The sequence below is a fragment of the Lagopus muta genome, chromosome 6 (genome assembly GCF_023343835.1).
Source record: "Lagopus muta isolate bLagMut1 chromosome 6, bLagMut1 primary, whole genome shotgun sequence".
NCBI classification, from domain to species: domain Eukaryota; kingdom Metazoa; phylum Chordata; class Aves; order Galliformes; family Phasianidae; genus Lagopus; species Lagopus muta.
The window spans coordinates 23,611,072-23,629,935 of NC_064438.1; the positions used below are offsets into that span (position 1 = coordinate 23,611,072).

At 48.1% G+C, this 18,864-nt stretch overlaps 1 protein-coding gene across 8 annotated transcripts in view; it reads left to right on the top strand.

Annotated features, from left to right (window-relative positions):
* The window catches only part of PHF21A (PHD finger protein 21A), a 132,255-nt gene that overhangs the window by 377 nt on the left and 113,014 nt on the right, over positions 1 to 18,864 (top strand). For 2 of the 8 annotated variants that reach the window (XM_048949902.1, XM_048949910.1), the window contains exon 1: positions 7,483 to 7,759. The gene's annotated coding sequence lies outside the window, so the exon portion shown is untranslated. Of the gene's footprint in view, positions 1 to 6,202; positions 6,376 to 7,481; positions 7,760 to 7,825; positions 7,897 to 8,070; positions 8,212 to 18,864 lie in introns of those variants that run through there. The other 6 variants (XM_048949904.1, XM_048949909.1, XM_048949907.1 and 3 more) reach the window with 6 other exon arrangements.

Consider the following 18,864-nt stretch of genomic DNA (forward strand, 5'->3'; position numbering starts at 1 on the left):
ACATATCTATCCTGTCAGGCCCCACATCTTGCAGCAAGGAGTTCCAGATGTGATTATGAGTTGGGTGAAGAGGTATTGCTTTTTGTTTGTTCTAAACACTGTCCGATCGATTCACTTCTTGCTGCTTTCTCTCTCACACTGAGATGTGGTGACTGATTGCTCCCTGGCCCCCTTCATGTTGTTCTTTGCCTAGCAGGCCTTTCATTGCTCCCTCTCAGTTTTATTTATTTATTTTTTCAAGCTGGAAAGTCCCAATATATGCATTTTTATGCAAATGAGCTTGTATCCCAAGAGCTGCCTTTCCAATTCTAATGCAACTCTCTTGAGACAGTGAGTCTTCTAGCTGCTACAAGAGATGGGCACAACATGTCTCTATGAAGGGGAACAACACAAGCTCCCATTTCATTTTACCTTCTTCAGGAAGCTTCCAGCCCTCCTTGTTCAACTCTACTTGGCCAACGGCAAGCACTGCATTAATGCTTTCAGCAACTGAGGCAAACAGGAACTTTGTGGTGTTCTGAAACTACCAGAGACTTTCATTCTAATTCACTTCTGTTTATTCAAGTCCACTGCAAGAGCAACTAACAAAATTATGTCATGTGTCCACTCAGTTGCCTAACAGAATTCAGAAAGAAACTTTTTTTCATGCTGTCCCTCCCAGTTTGTGTTTACCCATGTTAGTCCTACAGCAGAACTATGCCAATGAGATTGGTGAATGTATTTACATTATCTAGCTGTTTTTATCTGTGAAGTGTAACATTGGTGCATCTTACTGTTATTAATCAATTTTAAATCAAAGAATGTACAAACAGGCTTCATTGCTGAATTTCCCAACTTTTGAGTGATATATTACGCAACTTGCTTGTCACACAAAAAATGGAAGGCTTGAGGGGAAGAAAATAAAATAATTATAAATTGGAGTAGCACTGTAGGCCTCTTTTTACATGGAGTATTGTGGTCAGCAGTGGGGCCTGCAGCATAAGAAGGTTGTGAAGCAGTTGGAGCAAGTCTGGAGGAGGGCCACACAAAGATGATTAGAGGGCTAGAGCAATTCTCCAATGGAGACAGACTGAGGGAGCTGGGCTTGTTCAGGCTGGAGAAGAGAAGGCTGTGGGGAGATCTCATTGTGGACTTCATGGAATAAAGGGTGCCTATAGGAAGATAGGTGAGGGACTCTAGCAAGCTGTGTAGTCATAGAATGAGTAAATAGATTTAGATTAGATATTAGGAAGGAATTTTTTCATTGCAAGGGGAATGAGGCCCTGGATCATGTTGCTCAGAGAAGCAACACTTGGAGATGTTCAAGGCCAGGTTGGACTGGGCTGTGAGCAGACTGATCTAGTGTAGGTGTCCTGGCTCATGGCAGGGGGGCTGGAGCTGGATGAGCTAGGACAGTCTACAAATATGATGGCAATGCATTATACTGTAGCTCTAATGTAAGCCAAAACTAAATAAAAAGGATACTTTACAGCTGCATTCCATAGGAGCCATGCTTACTGTCTATTTTTTGACCTTCCCTTTGCCTCTTCCCACTCGGTTCCAAATGCAGCTCCTTGACTTGAAAGAGGCAAGATGAGACTTGGAGGCCAGAGCAGAAACCTGGCAAAAACCAAAACTAGGGGCAGCAGCACCCACAGCGTGCTTAACTCCTGATAGTCTGCCATTAACTAACACTGCTTGCTGTTAGGCCATGAAAACCCACTCTGAATCCTTGCACTGTCACTTGCCTCTCTGTCTACTGAGTCATAGTTAACTCATTCTCGCATGCAAAGCCATGCACAGCTCTGCTCTGGCACTGCCTTTCCCCACTGCTCCTAAGTAACTGTCGTTTCACAGCTGGCCTACTTGTCAGCACAATGATCAGCCAGGGCAACATGAGATAAATACAGGGGTTCAGTGATTTTATTTTATTTTTTAATACTTCCCAAAGTTGACTACTTCTGCACTGCTTGAAATGCTGATGTTATTTGTGCTACATCATTCAACAAAAGACAATACTGAGATTAAAATTGAAATTAGCGGTGTGAATTTAGTGCTCAGCTGGTAATCTCAGCTCAAATATATGAGTAGTTAAACACTTGAAGGAAACAGAATTGATTTTTAGGTTCTCCATCCCCTCAAAACCCAGGATCTTTACATATCTAGTGATACGTAAGGATTCAGGGGCCAATTTTATGCAAAGATTTTTGAAAACTGCAATCAGTATCTACATTTGAAGTAGCTAGCAGCCTGAAATTATCATCACCACCTACTTTACCTGGTGCAGCTTGGTTCCCCCTTCTCTGCATTCACCTTTTACATCATGTGTTCTTCAGGATAGGCTCTGTTGTATCAGGTCTCCCCTGCTAGGTGCCAAAATGATCATTAACACTTAAAAGAGCTAAAAAGATGTTCTTTCTACTGGTTGTACTGTTTATGGGAATGGACAAACTTCTCTACAGATGCTATTTGCCTGTAATCTCTGATTTCTGTGCAACCTACCAGCTGAGATGCCTATATGCCTGTGTTTAAAACCTGGTGGCTGCTGTCATTGCTCGTGGCTTGCGTCCTTGGTTTACTGTTCTGAGTGGACTTTTATTCACTTATCAGGCTAGTGGCACGTGGAAAATCTCCATTACAGATTGCTATTTCCTTTCTTTTGGTCGCTGAATACTTAGTGGTTTCATTTCCATCCACAGTTTTCTGACTCTACTGATGTTCTCCTCTCTGAGCTCTTAGGAAATAAAAAGTGAGAGGGTTCTGCTGAGGGTATCTGGAAAAGGGCATTTGGATTGGGAAATGGATGAAACCACCAGTGGGCCAGCAAGCTACAGCTGAAAAATTTTATGGGGTGACAATATTGCAACAAATCAGCCTGAATGAGGGGGCATTATGTTGCCTAACAAAAAGGGCAAAGAGCCAAAAAGAGCTTCTTTTACCTGATAATGGAGCTGCAATTGCTCATGGGATAGTTCATACTGCTGGCTTAAAAATGAGTAACTGCTCCCTGGATCGCTCACGTCTTGGCACGCAGTTTCCAGCTCATTGTGATTCTAAACAGTGTGCGGGATCGGTAAGCGTGCTTAGTCAGCCTGGCCAGCCACCCGAGAGCCGTAAGCAATGTCCCCTTTATGACTGCTCACATCTACTTAAAGAGAAAAGATACAAAAAAAGGTAAGGAAACCCATTCCTTTCGATTGCTGGAGACGATATCACTGCTCAGATTTTCCTTCCATCTGGAAGCGGTCGGAGCCACTCAGCTCTCTGAGGGCAGATGCATCTCCAGAAGCAGAGAGCAACAGCTTGTGAAGGGTGAGGTATGTGCTGGCCTACCTAAATTGAAGATCTGAGATAGATTTACTGGTTAAATACCCTGCATTGTGCTGAAAGTCAGATTAGATAAGAAGCAGCCAGCCTTCCTGACTTGACATACTAAAACCTTAACATAGCCAAAATCTGTGCAGGCTTGTGCAGGAGCCAGGGATGAGCATGTCTGGGAGCCGTTGAGAGATCAGAGACCGTGGTGGAGCTCACAGGTAGAGGTGCCTCCCAACCCAACGTAGGATCTATGATCCTATGACTTCTGTACTTCATAAAAGGTATCTCCTGTAAGTGAAACGTTCCGTGATTGCAGAAGAGACAGTAAGATAAAATTGTTCTTCCATAACTAGCTGCAAAATCACATCTATCCCCAGTACAAACCCACTAGAAACACAGACAATTTGGTACTGTGCTGCTGGGACAATGTGGGGAACGTGAGCTTTGCAGTGGGAAAGGGGCAAAGGTTGAATTACTGTTCTCGGAATACAGATCCCAAGCAATGCACTCCTCACCCACTTGTGGCCCACTGCACCAAGAACTCCCCCAGCCTCAGCTGTGCCAGTAGCACTCAGAAGAGCAAACCTGCAGCTGCACCACCCCCAGCTGAGACCAGCTGGCACCTGCTGAGCAAGCAGGTCTTTTGGATGGGCCAGAGCAAGCAGGGGTCTGCTTCATCAGCTGCTGTACTAAATGGGCCCTCTGTAAGGCAATAAGCTATGGCTGAAGTCAGAGTCATTCTGCTAAGCAGTGTGGTTTGTAGTTAGGTTGTTATCCTTAATGGCAAGCCCCTTGTGTGTGTTGTGTTCTCAGGCTCTAGCTCTAGCCAGTAGTCTAAACCATTTGCTTGATTTTTCTGTATCATCTAGAAGTGAGCTATGCCCTGCTCTTCCCTAAGCCTAGGAGGAGGAAGGTATGTGCTTGGAGGGAGCTCTCTGCTGGAGTGAGAGACCCCTGTCAATGCCCAGCTGTTTGGTCAGACAGGAGCACGTCTTGCCTGAAGTGCTCTGTGACTTTCTCTTTCAAGCACAACTGCAAGGCTGTCCCCCCCCCCATATGCAGTCATCTAGCATTCCTGCTGACAGCACAGGGAAGAACAGTAATAGGCAAGAAATTAACTTTTAGTTTATTTTTGAGGTAGTTTGATGCCGGAAACAGTGGAAAGGGAAAGCACTGTGTGGCTACCCAGCTCTGTTGGCTCCATCTTTGACGTGGAGGTTAGGAGCTTTCACACTTGCTGCTTGCCAGGCAAATGCTGAGTGATAGAGCAAAATCCAGGAAGACACTCTTTAAGTGTTCTCAGCAAATGGCACTGTAAAGTGGGCTGGATATAACAAAACTGGCATTAACAATGTAAGTTATTCTTCTGAACATTATTACAAAAATTGTAAGCAGCAGCTCTTGAAATGCTTCTGCATTTCACTCGGTGAGAAACAGCATCACTCCGCAGATGCCTGCGAATTCTCATCGAATGCCTGTTGATTATCACAAGTTTTCCACTAACTTTGGAAAGGCCTTGGAGTTGGCTTGGACTTGTGCTTTTGGAAATAAACTTGGAGAAGGGGATGGGGTGATGTGATAAAACAGACAGTGGAAAATTTGTGCAAGCTGAAGGCTGAATTTTGGTGAACAGAGAGGATGCCACATTAGGAGGCAGGGATGTGGAGGCCAACTTTGTGGGCAGACACCCTGAAACAAAGGAGGGAATTTTTTTTTTTTTTTTTTTGGTAGACTTCTATCAAGGCTTTGCTTTTCTTGCTATGGAAGCATGCTGCATATCTGCATGAAGCCAACAAACAATGACAGCTGGTTTATTCAAGCATTTAGCTGTGTGTTTAATAGTGCTGTTGTTTCCAATTTCATATACAAGATCACTTCTAATGCTACCAGAAGCAATATGTTACACACGTACCTGGGGAAGCCCTTTCTGCTGATGTGGAAATGAAGCCAGAAGTAGTGCAGAGGCTGGGACTGCTCTTCTTTGTCATTGTGAGCCTGAACAAAGGAGCAGAGTATGTACGTTGTTATTAAAGTACTTCCAGCACATCTGATCAGAACCTATGGATTAAATTGCTGGTGTGAGACAGGCTGAGCCACCCATCTATGACCCACAGATCTCTGTGGGCAGCGTGCGCCTAACAAAGACGGTGTGGTGCAGCGCTTACAGTGGCCTGAATTCTGGGAGGAATGGCATACAATTTCTTTGTACATCTGCTGTAATAGTGAATGATGATTTTTTTTTTCTTTGAACTTTGTCCAAAGTTCATCTCTAAAACAAACTTTAGTCAAACCGCACATATTGACTTCTCAACAGAATAAACATGCTGAATCTGTAACACTTAATCACTGGTTCTAACTTCTTTTAACTTGTTCCTTAATCAGAAAGATAGAAAAACAGTGAAAGAAACGGGCTCGGTATTTACATTTGTGGTGCATCTGTCAAACACTCTGAAGGACAAAAGCAGCTCCAGATTGTGTTGTGGGCAGCTGACTCCAGCTGAGTGCCTCCAACTATCACAGAAGGGAAAACCAAACCCCAGGTTGGTGACTAGGCTGCAACGTTTGGCCCACAGTGAGAAGTGATGCAGGAGAAACCTGAGATGTTGAGGTCTTTCATACAATCACACAATCGTCAGAGTTGGAAAGGACCTTTAAAAGACATCTAGTCTTTGTAACCAACAGGGATACGTACAGTTAGTTAGAGTGCTCACAGTCCAGCCTGACCTTGAATGTCTCCAGAGATGGGGCATGCACCACCTCTCTGAATAGCCTGTTTTAGTGCTTCACCACCCTTGTTGTAAAAAACTCACTCCTTTTATCCAATCTAAATCTACCCTCCTTTAGTTTGGGACCATTTCTTGTCCTCTCGCAACAAATCCTGCTAAAGACCCGTCCTTTCTTACAGCCCCCTTTAGATACTGGAAGGCCACTTGATACTCCCGCAGCCTTCTCTTCTGCAGGCTGAACAGCCTCAGCTCACAAGGAGAGGTGTTCCACCCATTGGACCATGTTTGTGCCCCTCCTCTGGACGTGCTCCATCTGATCCATGTCTGTCCTGTGCAACTATCCCAGAGAAAGGTGAGCGCTGTGAGGTGAGCAGATGCCTGTTTGGGTGACTCCACTTGGGTTCTAGACCTTTAAGGTTTGTGTTTTCAGGCTCTCGTCTACAAACTGGAAACTTAATTCCATTCGGGGAGAAAAAAAAAAAAAAAAAAAAAAAAAAAAGCAGTCTGAGTTCCTTACGTAATTACGGGAGCCCAGGAGCTGCCGCTTTAAGAAAGCCGTAAAGTTCCCCGGCAAACCCCCTCCTCCCCCCAGAACTTTGACGGGAAAGCGGTAATTAAAACCGAACGCGGCTCGGCGCCGTCCGTTTCGCCGGTTGATTTTATTTCGCTATTTCGGCGTGACGGCAGCGGCTCGGACGCGGCCCTGTTGCATCAACTTCCTGTGAGGAGCCCCTCGCGGCGGGGCCCCGCGCGCGCGGCTCCTCCCGCCCGCGACCCAGCTTCCTGCGCGCGGCCCCGCCGCGCGCGCTCCCGCGCCGAGCCCCGCGCGCCGGCCGGCCGGGAGGGGGGAGGGGGAGACGGCTAACGGCCCCGCGCCGCGCCGCCTCCCTCAGCCGCCCCCCGAGCGGCGGCGGCCGCCGCCGCTCGGGGGGCGGCTGAGGGAGGCGGCGCGCGGGCGGCGCGGCTCCGGCAGAGTTTGGTGCCCTACTTCACTCTACTTTAGTTTCACTCACTTCACATCCGGGCTTTTTCCCTAGGCAATGGGTGCCGCAGCACAGCCCGTTCCTTAGGCAAAGGGAAATAAATTCGCCGCACCGACGCGTCAAGTAGTCCCCCTCGGGAGGAGGCGGCGCGGCCGGCCCCACCGGCACGGAGGCGAGGGGACGGCGGGGGCGCTCCGGGAGCGGCGGGGGGGCTCCGAGGGCGGCGGGCCGGACCCCCCCGGCGCGGGGCGGGGGCGGGCGGGGACGCGCTCGGCGGCGCGTCGGGAGCGCGCGTCAGGCAGGCAGGGAGGCCGTCGGCGGAGGGATCCGTCGGCGCGGTGCTGCGGCCGGGCCGGGTGAATGGGATTGAAGAAGAGTTCAGCTTCGCGGCTTGTTTTTGTGTCACAGTTTCTCTCCTCCTGCGCCTCGCCGGCTCCGTGCCTCCCGCCCCGCCCGCCCCCTCCTCCCCGCCGCAGGAGGAGCCCCCCGCGGACAGGGGGAAGGAACAGGACCCCACGGAGGCGAGAGCGAGCGAAGAGGAGGAGGAGGAGAAGGGAGCAACCTACCATCTTCCACTCCCCGCTTAGCTTAAAGAAAGTGAGAGGAGGAGAGAGAGAGAGGCGCCCGGAAGAGGGGCACAGGGAGGCCCGGAGGAGCGGCGGCCCCAGCACCCTCCCCCTATGAAGAAGAGTCCTCCCCCTCGCAGCCAGGTCCTGCCAGGGGGCCCGCCGCCGCCGCACCGCCGCCAGCAGGGTGTAGTATCCCGCCTTCCTCCTCTCCTCCTCCTCCTCCTCCTCCTCCTCCCTGCCCCCCCCCGACCCCGCCGCCCCCCGCCCCGCGCCCAACTTGCGCCGCAACTTCGCCGCCGCCCCCGGCCCCTCCCCGGGGAGGTGTGTGTGTGTGTGTGTGTGTGTCTGTCTGTCTGTCTGTGTGGTTGTGGGGGTGGGGGGGGGGGTGCAGCGTCCCGGGGCGCTGCGGCCCCCGGGGCCCCGCCAGAAGTTTGCGGGCGGGGCGAGGAGGAGGAGGGGGACGCGGGGCCGAGGGAGGTGGCGGCCGGGCGGGGGGAGGAGCGGGCCGGGATGACACCGCGCCGGGCCCCCGCGGGGACGGGGGGCTGCGGGCCCGCTCCCTCTGGCCGGGCCCAGCGCCGCGATGCTGCCGGGGAAGTTTGGTGCCGGGCTGGGGGACGATGCCGCTCGCTCTCGGTGATTGATCGTTCGTAGTAAACCCGCTGCCGCAGGCTTTTTTTTTTATTTTTTTTATTTTTTATTTTTTTTATTTTTTTTTAATTCTATTCCTTCCTTCCTCCACCTTCTTTTCATTCGTCTTTGTGGTCCGAGCAGCGGCCGGGAGAATTCCGCTTCTTCTGCAAGTTGTACTCCGCCGGCCGCTGCCCCCGCCCCGGGCCGCCCGCAGCGACGCTCCGCTCCCGGCCCGCGCCGTGCCCCGTCCTCATCGCTGCCGTCCCTGCCCTCCTCCGTGCGTAGGTGGAGCGGCCCTGTGTGGGACTCTGCCATTTGGTGTGTTGGTCGTGTGCATGCTCCTTTCTTCGCTCGTCTCCGCGGTGGTGTTTTCCTTTTTCCCCGCTGTTGTTTTTCTTCCCTTTCTCTCCATTATTCGGAGCTCCGCCGTCGGGCGAGCCGCTTCGCGGCCGCAGTTCCGTGGTGCCGGGGCGGGACGGCGCACCTGGGCTCGGGGTGGGTTTGCGGCGGCCGGGTGCGTGAGGTTCTCCCTTCAACTTCTTCTCAAGTGTCAAAAAATGAGGCCGGGAGAAGATGAGCTTCAATATGGAGAGGTTTCCAAGTTCCTAATTCTTGGGGGTGGAGGAAAGAGTGCCATTGGAGAGTGGCTTTTGTTTTCGATTGGTGAACAAATGTCATCGCATTTTGGTCACGTGCTGTAATATTCTTTGTTCGGCTATCAAAGTATGGTATCTACTACACCTGTTCCCACTTTTTAATTGTGTGTAACGGTGACTGCCCGCAGACCTGCGGAGAGGCACGCATCCCTCCCCGCTCCCTTCCTTCCCTCTGCGTGCTGTTTGGGCCTGAGTACCAGCTCCACCATCAACTTTTCTCTGCTATGGGAGGGCTGCATGGACAGGCCGTTGGCGCAGCACCTGCGTGCCAGAGGGCTGCACGGGATGCTGGACAGGGGCAGGCACACACCTGGGCCCGTGGTGTTAGCTTTGCTGGAGTTGCTGTTGCCTGCTGTCAGGGCAGGGGGTGGACAGCCGTGTGCACCACAGGAGGTAACGGGGGCTTGTCATCCTTAGCTGTGTCCTCAGGTGTCAGAAATAAGGGCCGGAGCTGTCTTGTTTACTTTTTGTTTCTGCCTTGTGGCTGTGCTTGCCTGTAACAAGAAGGATGCCTTGCTTCTCACATTGGGCTCCTCCATGCCTGCCCGGTGTGCGTGGAGCAGGGAAGTGCTGGGCTTTGATGGGGAGAGGCTTGTTTGGAGCTTAATTGGTGCAGGTAGTAGCATTTTTCTGAAAGCCTTGGAAGACTAGGACTGTGATGCCTTTATACCCAGTTGACATGTAACACTGAAACTTCTATGTTGAGTTTGTTGATGCCTGTGCATATAGCTCTGTAGTTTGTATCCAAACATTGACACTAAGTTCCTAGTAAGACCCGGCTCTTAAACAATCAAAAAGTTCTTAGAACCACCCATGTTAGCTGGAGAAGTTGGTTACCACGCATTAGTAGAAAGATCACAGGGTTTGGGGATTCTGTTTGCATCTGGCATGTTGCATGACAGTTCAGTGGAACTATTTCTTTGAAGGTTTGTTTTTTTTTTAATTACTGTTTTTAATAAGGAATTCTGTCGCTCAGTAAACGAGACTTTAAATCTGTGTTTGGGGGTGAAAACAAAACGGATTGTGCTTCTATATGTTTTTAAACCTTTCAGCCTAACTGTGGTGGACACATTAGATTGTTGTCTGGTAGTTCTTATCATCCAGAAGTTTGGGCTGATACGGAGTGAGCATTAAGCAGTGTCCGGATCCTGTGCTGTGTGTGGGACGTCCCTCGGAGGCCTGGAGAGCTGCTTGCCCACAGCAGCAGGAAGGCGCTCACTCAGCACCTGCTGCCAGTGCTGCCCACCCTGCCCCCGGTGTCTGGCCGTGCTGAGCCAGGCAGCTTGGAAGTGGGGTCGGGCTGGGGAGGGGCCTTGGCAGTGCCTGTGGGCTGTAGTTCAGAGTGCCACATCAAGGAATATATATACATTTTTTTCTTTGGGATTATGTTGCTATTATTCATCTGAAGATTTCTATCTGAAAGCTTTTAATCTCTGCTCTTTTTGTGCATCGTGGTCTGGATTTGTTGTGAGGTGGGAGGAGGCATCAGAAGAGGAGGGTTGTTTTCTTCCTCTAGGGAATGAAAATAGAAAACTTCCCTTCAGAGAACTTAAATAGAGAAAAAGAAGGGAGCTGTGAAATTTCTGCAGTTCAAAGAAAAATACGGATGTGTTTTTCCAGCTCCAACAGTAAGATCTCTGCCTTTGGTTTAGATTTTGTGAAGCTCTGTTCACCCGAGGCCGCTCAGCTTCAGCTGCGCTTCAACTCATTGGGCCTAAAGAGTTCTTACTGCAACTTGGCTGTTTTTAGAGATGAGCTTTTGCCTGTGCGCCTGTTCAACTTTGCTGTAGAAATTCTAATAAATAAAAATCCTCCGACTGGATCTGTGCAGCCGATAAGAACTTTTTAAGCTTTTTTTTTTTTCCTTGGGAAAATAAGAAGTATTTTAGTAGCGCTTCAGAAATTGGGAGTGCAGCTGGAACACTGCAAAGTGAGCGCGGCTATGGCCCAGGCTGTTGGTGCAGTTTGTTTATAATGGTTATAATTGCATATGAATGTGGTGTAACTCCTCAGTTCCTTAGCACTTTGTAGAGGCAGGGTGAAGCTTGTGCAGTGAAGTGGACCGGTCCTATGGGGATTTGTTTATAAGGGAGATTTCTCTTTCAGCTCCACACCGTCTGTACAGACCTTGAAGGACTATCTTGTTTCTTATGTTAGGGGCGCTTGGCGTGCGGTACAGAAACTCAAGATGAACGTCACGTGAGAAACATATGTTGGTGCTTTAACCTTTTTACTGTTGTTTCGGTTTTGTTGCTGCTTGGTTTTGTTTAAATCATCCAGAAAGGCCTTCACAGCCTTGCAGGGCTTTGCTTTTTGAAGGGGGCATTGTGGGCAGTGCGAGCTGGTCTACAGCCTGGCCTTTAGGAGAGGCTCCTCATGCAGAAGAGCAGTGCTAAAAACCTATTATCAAGCTTGTAACAGTATTTCTTTACTGTCCCCTTCACCCTTTATGCTCACAACTGTGCGGTCACATGCGTGGCTGTGTGCTGGAAGTGTAAGGCTCCACAAAGGCCTGGTTCCTGCATGTTCATGAATTGCCCTTGTTCAATTACTTTGTGCCAGAAAGCAGCTCACATCCTGCTTCTGATGTATTTTAACTACACAAAGGTTACTTGGGAGCAAGCTGTGTACTGGGAAGGTGGGGCAGTGCGCAGGCGGTGCGGGGTGCCGCTGGGGAGAGGGTAAGGGATGTACCTGCAAGTAGAGGGTGAGCTGAAGGATAGTTTTTATAGGTATCCTACATTAATATTTCGTGTTCAGCACAGCGCAACACCGATGTCTGGCTTGTGCCGGTGATAGAAAGATGCGTTATGCAGGCAAAAAAAAAAAGAAGTTTATTTACAGCTGGGGGGAAACTGTGTGTTTACTTTCTTATTACAAACACAGTGTCGCTGCAAAGGGGGAAAAAAAATAAAAACCCCACAGAACCTGCATGTTTCTGAGCTGTAAATAATGCATGGCTCCTGGACCTTCCTTACTGTTAAAATTGGTGAAGTATGTTTTTAAGTTGCTTGACTCTGCTTTTATGTTAAAACTTTGCAAAAGCGGGGTGCCAAGTGTAGGTATAGATGGCTGCAAAATGTACAAAGAAGTCAGTTATTTTTAGAAATGTTTAGCACTGAGGAAAGGCGTGCTTGTGTAACAATCAGGCTTTAGAGTTGCACTCACCTGTTTTCAAAATAATCTTTAAATCTGTAGAAAGCTCAGAAAGATCCTTTCCTTTGGACTGGGCTGAGTGCTGTGCCTGCTCCCTAACAAAGCCGCAACTTTGCCACCGACCCTTTTGTTTTAACACTTTGATCGTCCTGGGCTTTTGAGGGGAAAAAATGTGCTCCTTGGTCTAGGTTTCTCTGCAGAATTTATTTTGTATTGTGCTGTTTACATGGCTTTAATATCTCCATAGGAATTATCAAGTACCCTGTGCCTTAAAAGCTCTGTGCCGAGGTGGTTTGACCTATTGAACGCTCCTTCTTACCTGAGGTTTCTTGTTCATTGTCACTGCAAACGCTCGCTCTTTGATTACAGATTGTGTGCTCAGAGCATCCTGCAAAAAAAAAAAAAAGCAAAAAAAAGCTAAAAAGAAAAACCCAAAAACCTCACCAGAAAGCAAACATCACCCCAGCCTGCCGCTCGCTGTTAGCGGTGGAATGCATTTCTATGTGGTACATAAGGAGCGAGGCTCTGCTTAGCGTGAGCTGTCTCGTAGGCCGTGTTCACGCCGCTTCTATTTTAATGCCTGATGCCTTAAAACGCGCGTCTTCCGGCTGCTGCCCTTCCCTGACAGCACCGCGCTCCTAGGACAAAAGGCGGTGTTAGCAAGTTCACTTGTGCTGGTTGCCTCTTAAAATGCTGGGCTGTACCGTTGCGTGTGTAATTAGAAATATGTTTTGAAAACACAGCCGGTGTGTTGTCTTGAATGGGAGCACGGAGACGTGGAGGGGAGGGCAGGTTGGGACCTCTGAGGCGGCCTGAGCCCGGCTGGCTTTGGGCCTGCAGGAGGGGAACAGCACCCAGCAGAGGGCTGTGGTCGGGCTGCTGGCTGCGTCTGTGCCTGCGTGACGTTCGCTGTCAGCGCTAGGGAATGTCCCTTCCTTCCCCTGCTCCCCTCCAAGCCTGCCGTCCCACCGCAGGTAACTGCGTGTGTCCCAGGGGCTGCAGATAGTTAATGGGAGAGCTCCAGTGGTATCCGAGTCAAGATTTAAATTGTTTTAGTGAAACTTCTGAGTAATCGCAATAATTATTTTCTGTTAAGCTGACTGATAGTAACTATGGCAACAGCTGTCTTTGGCCTATGGACAGTATCACTGTATTGACAAAACCCTCAGATGCTTCTGAGGCCTTTTGCCTATGGGGGCGATGCACTAGGACGTCCGTCAGGTGATGGGGATGCTGCCTTCCCCTCGCTGCAGCACGGGGCCCTCTGCCTGTTTCCCCGGGTGCTGTGCTCCTGCTTGCTAGCTGACAGCACCGCACAGACTGCTCTTCCACAAAGGCTGGTGAAATGTACTGATCCTTAGAGATGGAATTGCAGGGGCATGTTCCTGTTTCTTTACAATGAGAAAAATCCCGAGCTCGGGAGGAGAAGGAGGAAGAAAACAACAAGGAAGACTTGTTCATTTTGAGCACTGGTTGTTTCCTTCCTCACTAAAACCTTCTTAGAGCAGACTGGTAGGGGGAGCTGCCCTTCCCTTTGCTGAAGTACAACGTATTCTTCTCTGAGGCCTACGCTGAGATGCAGCTATTTAGCGTTCAGCTAAGCTTGGCTGCTTCTTGGAAGAGACGTGAGCTTCTGCTTCAGCGTGGCTCAGAAATGGAGGAAGAGAGCATCTCTTTCCAGCTGACTAAATTCTGGACAGGAAGAATGTGCCCCTCACCAAATGTACTTTTCCTATTGATATTCAGAAGAGTGCTCTTTGAAAACAGGCTTTAGCACTAAAAACATAGCAGTCCTGGAAGAAAACGTACCATCTCTACGTGCAGTGAGATTAAAAAGCCATACTCTGTTCTGCATCCTTGAAAGTAGCTAAACTGCTGATTTCTCAATTGTCGGATAGCTGACGTGTTTATACTGAAGTCTTTGTCTCCTTAACAGCTCCAGCCTGTGAGTGGTAGCTGCTGGCCCTGCTTACCTGCTGGCTCCCCATCCCTGTGCAGCGCGTGTGTTCTGGCCCACAGAGGCATGCAATATGGCCTACAGCTGGGCTCTCTGCTGAGCACTGCTTGTGCAAACTACAGGTCCCAGTGTGCTGTGCTCCGATGTTATCTGCAGGCTTGTCTGGGTAGCGATGCACCGCTGCATCTTGGGACTTGTAGTTTGCACACGCGGGAGCTTGAGGCTTAGGGTGACAGGTGAAATATGCTATAAATCCTAGAAACTCAATCATCGCTGCCGTGAGCAATCCCTATCAGTACAGCTGGCTGCTACTGCTGTGCAGCAGCACATACATTTATCCATGAGTCGGCTTCTAGTCAAGTGGTATCTTTAGGGAGAAGCAAGTGATGAAGTCAGTCCTCCAGCTGCACGTGTGTTTTTATACAAAGAGTACCTAAGTAATTGCATGAATCTCTTGTCTCATCTGTGATTGCAAGTACAGTGTTTGATCTTCTGGAAATTTCAAGGTAATGTTGTGGATGGAAACGTGGCAGGAGGAGGCTCCCCTCTGCTACTGGTGCCTTGTTCCTCCTAAAGTGCTGCTTGGTGCTTACAGTGGATTCTGCCATGGGGAGAGGGCATGTGAGCAGCTCTTTGCCTGCCGAGACCTGACTTCACTGTGCGGCTGCTTCAGCTGGAACCATGAGGGCACAGGGAGGCATGCTGCTTCCCTGCCATGGCAGTTAGTGACATCACTGTTGTCACCACGGGCGCATGGAATCCCCAGTTCCTGTGTTGGCAGGTGAGGCCAGAAGCACGTTGTGGCCAGTGCTCTTGTCTCACTGCGCTTCAGCTCTGGCCATTGAGCTTGGATTCACGTGGAGCTCGCGTTGAAGAAAGCCAAGCATTTCTGGAAAGGAGATAGAGGAATAGGAGCGTTCAGAAAGGTGGTTTGTTTGTTTGTTTTTGTTGTTGTTTTGTATCCATAAGAATTACTTGTTTTCATGTTGACTTGAGTGGGACTTGCTGCAGTTAATGTGGACATTAATAGGATTTCAGTTGTAGGCCTGTAGCAAGTTTAGTATTTGCTGTGGTCTTGTGTGCCAAGTCTTGGATACTGCAGTTGTCTTAATTTTGAAGTAAACAAGTGCTTAGCTTTAACTCTTGATTCCAATTTATTAGGTCAATTTGTAAGTTCTGAAGTTTGTGGGAAATAATAACCAAAAAAGGCTTTATCATTAAGTGCCAAGCAATACCAAATGAGCCTTTTTCATGTTTTTGAAGAGTTTAATTAGAGTTCCAGTCCTGTAAAAGTTCCTGTGTGTTTTACTTTAAGCTGCGCATAAGTCTGAATGTCTAAAATCAGTAGTAGTGCGATCAGGCCCTCCAAATGTCTACAATTGCAAAGTAGCTTCTGTGCATCCACCATAACTAGCTTATATCTAGGTCTGCATGGCAGAATTCTTCTCTATGAAACTCATGCAACTCCAATCAATATGAATTTAAAGCCTGTATTTCCTTTGTAGTCATGTGAAAAAAGAAAGTTGACAAAAAAAGCTGCTTTCTCCTTCACCTGTACAAATTTTAAATGTGACAGATATTTAGGTACTGATAGCTTCTTCAAGGCTGGGGATGTATTTTGTCAGCACTGATGGGTTGTATGGGCTGTACTTTGCTGACACCTCTGTTTAAAACAGATGGAAATCAGTGAAATCCATACCCAAAACCTTGCGTGTGCTGTGACAGTAAATAGTGTTTGCTGATGGCAACGTAGTTTTCTTTAAGGATTCGCAGCCAGTGGAGAGCAAGCTGCTGGCAGGTCACACAGTTAGCTAAATAGTTACTATTGGTGTATTGACATAATTAGAATGCTGTTATTGTTGCAGTGCAAGGATGAAAATTCCTTCTCCACTTGGAACCACACAACTGGCAGAAGAAGAAACTGAGATACATCCCTATGTAGTGGAATGGTGATGCATCTTGTCCTTCAAGGATGTAGTACCCTCTGTGCAGAGCCTGTGCCCCTTGTAACGCTGCTGTATCAGGGTATTCGAGATAAGGAATATAGGTAATAGGGATGTACAAAAGCATTTGGTGCATAGCTTACAGAGCAACTCCTCTGTAAGTATCTCTTATCTCATAAGAGCAAACGTGTCCTGATCTGGGAGGAAATTCAGGCCCTGCTGAAGTCGATGGGAAGTCTGCTTTTGGATCAGGAGTGCCACGGGTGACTTCATTTCCTCCCCCCTCCAAAGGTAGTTTTAAAGGGCTGCAGCCCCTAACAGGGTTTGAAGAATCTGGCTTCTGTTTCTGATGTTGCTGCTGGCCCTTGGATCTCACACCAGTTACTTTGTGTGCCTGTGTCTTTGCTGCTCCTTTAAAAAAGTGACTAATACTGAGCTCCTGTAAAGCTTTGTAAGAACGTGGAATGTATTTATTCAGAGCTTTTGCTTAATGTGCTAACACAACAAAATTTTACATGAAAGCCAGAAATTAGTCCTTGACACGTCCAAGGATTTGTCTCTGTCTCTTCTTTTTTGCCAGTATGACAAAAACTGCTCCAGTTGAGGTGATCAGTCTTAAATTTGCATAACCTGATGTGTGATGGATTTTAAAAATCATAATTAAAACCAGACAACAACAAAAGGCACTCAAAAAAGAAAACAACTCCTACACCTCTAAGAACCCTTTTTCATAACCTTGTAGGAGGGCTATGATGTCCTGTGCTAGCAATGAAACTTTGGCTAGTTTGGATCAGGGCTTAGCTTACAGTAATTGTCCCTGATAAACTCTTTATCGTGTAAATCTTGTTGCATGTGCAGTATGAATTTGCTGTGTTAAGGATGCTCTTGTCAGTGACTCTTAGTGGAAAGGATGTGGCAACCTGAGCTTCCTTTGCTACCCTTTCAGATTCTGTTCTGGTCAGGAATACACCGGGAAGGACTAGAACAGTTTTTGCTGTTTCTGGGCATGAGATAGCTCTCCTTGAGCCAGCTGCAATTCTTTTCCCTCTCCCAAAGGTGAATCCCATCATACCTCTTATTCTGCATTATCAGAAAATCCTGCCGAAACGGCCGGATTTATCACCATGAGACTTATTTCAGAATCAGTCTGTTTCCATTGCCTGCCTGCTTTGATATGTTTCACCAGCTTTGCTTTTCCTTTGAACTTCAGGCTTTAAGTACACGTGGAAATCTCCCCCTTCTCATAATTATTGTGAGTTCTTAACACTGGGTGTCAATTTCTTCTAGACTTCAAGCTTGCAATGTACTTGCAGTGTTTTCTCCCAGCTTACTTCTTGCAGGAATGATAGTTGGCTGTCTGGCTGTTGGTGCAGAGCTCTAATAGGTTGTGCTGTGCTTAACTGAATCACGTGTCTGTTCCTGTGATGATGAGCTGCAAATTTTGCAGCCAGTCAAAATGTGATGCTGTTGGTCTGTTCCATCTAAATGCACGCTCTGGGCTGGTCCCTGGCTGGATGAGCAGTATCCCCTCGGCTGTGGGGTTGATTAGTTCAGTGCAGATCTGTGCCTGCACTAATTAATGCAGGCACCACAAGTTGTTTAGGATTGCTGTTGTCATTGCTACAGAACTGCATGAGTGGGAAGACTGATCTTAGATTTGCTCCTTGCTGGTGTAAGATAAGCATGTCTGATTCCTCAGAACTTTGGACCTCCTTTCTGTTTTCTCTTTTCTAACTTAATCTGCCTCCTCTGCCTCTTGGTTTTGTCCCAGACTATTGGTTTTCTGTATGCTGAGTAAATTTTTGGTGTAATGGATGATTACAGCATTGTTCCTGTAAGCTGACTTACTCAAAAGCTTTTAGAAACTTTTACTAAGGAAGTTGATGGATATCTTAAATCCCTGCTTCGCGTGTGTGGAAAGTATTACATATGAGGCAAGCCTTTATTTTCTCTCAGGTCCGTCAGACTCCTGTGTCTTCCTCAAGAATTCTTGCATAATATGGGAAAGGTGATAAAATACTATCCATGCATTTTTTTCCCTACATTTTTGCTGCTTTTCATTTGAAATTTGTTTTAAGCTATGAAACTTCCCTTGTGTTGTTTGACATATATACATTTTTTTTCTGTGTTGCTTTTGATGCTGTAATCTTTGGTAGTCCAGACTCATATGGTCTGCTTGGGGATCAGAGGTTGTGTTAGAAGGGGCTTGACGTCATGCAATAAGCTTTCACATATGTTTCTGGTCCTCATATGGCTTCCACACTCCCCCCCAACGTCGTGTAATGACCAGAGTCTAAATAGAGAGAAACTGAGATTCTGAGGGTTTTTTTTTTTTCCCCTCTGTGGGATTTAACAAACAAAAACCCTTAAAACAGCAGGAAGAGGACTATGTGAGGATGAGGTAATGAAAAGAGCACATAAGAATTCTTGTGTGTGTGGAGACAAATGTGTTTAAACATCTTTTCTAGCACAGCAATAGGACTGTTAAAAATCTGGGCATTAAATTTTATGGAAAAGAGTTAGTTCAAAGAAGTTGCAGTAAGAATGGTCACCGCACTGATAGCACAGCAGTTCTGTGATCATGAACGTTGCAAGTGTCAGTCCTGGCAACACGGTTGGAGGCTCTTGGTGCTGCTGTGGTACTTGCAGCATTAGTTCAGTACCCTGTGCTGTTCGGCCTCATCTGGCTGTCTGCCCTCTTGTCGTGTGGCTGCTGTCTCCCATCTCCTAGGACAGCTTTGCGGTGGGGCTCTCGTGTCTGTGGAACCAGAGGATGCCAGGAGAGCAGGTTAAGGTTATAGTGATGCTGATGTGAAGGCATCTGAAAGAGGGGTGTCCCTCAGCAGGACGTTAGTGCCTTCTGCCCTGGGTGAAACCCTGCGGAGATGGCTCCTGGCTCCATGGCAGCAAAAATCACATGAGGGAGGGGGATGATTGACTATGT